This window comes from Spermophilus citellus (assembly GCF_964194105.1).
Source record: "Spermophilus citellus genome assembly, chromosome: 4".
Classification (NCBI taxonomy): Eukaryota; Metazoa; Chordata; class Mammalia; order Rodentia; family Sciuridae; genus Spermophilus; species Spermophilus citellus.
Genome location: NC_138185.1, coordinates 12,440,705 through 12,441,799, shown reverse-complemented (window position 1 = coordinate 12,441,799; position 1,095 = coordinate 12,440,705). Strand labels below are relative to the sequence as shown.

Sequence of the window (1,095 nt, the reverse complement as noted above, 5' to 3'; positions counted from 1 at the left end):
ACATACATGGAATGTACATGCATCAATCATATTGTCTATTCTATTCTGCTGCCCTTCCTATCCCCCCTACTCCTCCCTTCCTCTCCCCTCATTTCTCTCTATCCAATCTAATGTGACACACTTTTTTTTTCTTTTTCTCGTCACAACATCATATATGTCTTCTGTATAACAATGAGGTTCTCCTTCCATCTTCCGTGCAACTCCCCTTCTCCCTCTTTTTCCCTCCCACCTCTCTTCCCTATTTAGTGGTAGTCTTCTTCTCATGCTCTTCCTCCCTATCCCATTTTGAGTCACCCCCTTATATCAGAGAAGACATTCAGCATTTTTTTTTTAGGGACTGGCTAACTTCAGTGTGGGTTTTTTTTTTTGTTGTTGTTTGTTTGTTTTGTTTTGTTTAATGCAGAAAATATTTTTTTACCAAGCTCTAAGAGGTGGCAGGGAGAGGGGAGCTGCAGGGTCACGTTCTGGGCGACTGCCCTTCCTCTCTCTCCTCCTGGGCCTGGATTCCCAGTTCCTCATCCAGGCGCTCCTTTGACCCGACAACCTTGGACTGTAGATAGAAGGAGCCGCCCACGGTTTATCGTTCACCTTAAATAGATGTTCCTAGTTCTTCTGGACCTCCTGGGGACTCAGTTTGGAGACGCTGAGAATCTGCTGGGCCTCCTGAAGGCCGAGGCCAACAGGGTTGGATGCAGCTGCAGAGGGTGCCCAGCTCGTCCCCGGGTATCAGCTGTGGCCCGCTGGCTGCAAACTCCTGCCACAGGGAGCAACGGCTCTGCCTACCACCTGCACGCCCATCGCAGTGATCTGTGCCCGGTTCCTGGCCATTGCTGCGGCTCTGCCTCGGGGTCCGCAGACTCCGGCTTCCTGGCCCTGCTGCGCCTGCTCAAGGGCATCCATCGGGTGTGTGTGTGTGTGTGTGTGTGTGTGTGTGTGTGTGTGTGTGTCCTGCTCTCTATTATTCTACAGCTTGGGCAGAATAGCATCTCTTTCTATTTTCTGCTTTCTTGAAATGGGTTCTCACTTTTTTGCCCAAGTTTGAACTGGATGCTTACGTGGAATGTTTATCAAATGCCTTTCTAAAAAATCAAATGT

At 49.2% G+C, this 1,095-nt stretch overlaps 1 pseudogene across 1 annotated transcript; it reads right to left on the bottom strand.

Annotated features, from left to right (window-relative positions):
• Nucleotides 1-431: 431 nt before the first annotated feature.
• On the bottom strand, nt 432-828 carry LOC308648523 (mitochondrial import inner membrane translocase subunit TIM16-like; annotated as a pseudogene). The gene has a single exon. The product of its transcript is annotated as a mitochondrial import inner membrane translocase subunit TIM16-like (transcript).
• Between the last annotated feature and the right edge of the window lie 267 nt (nt 829-1,095).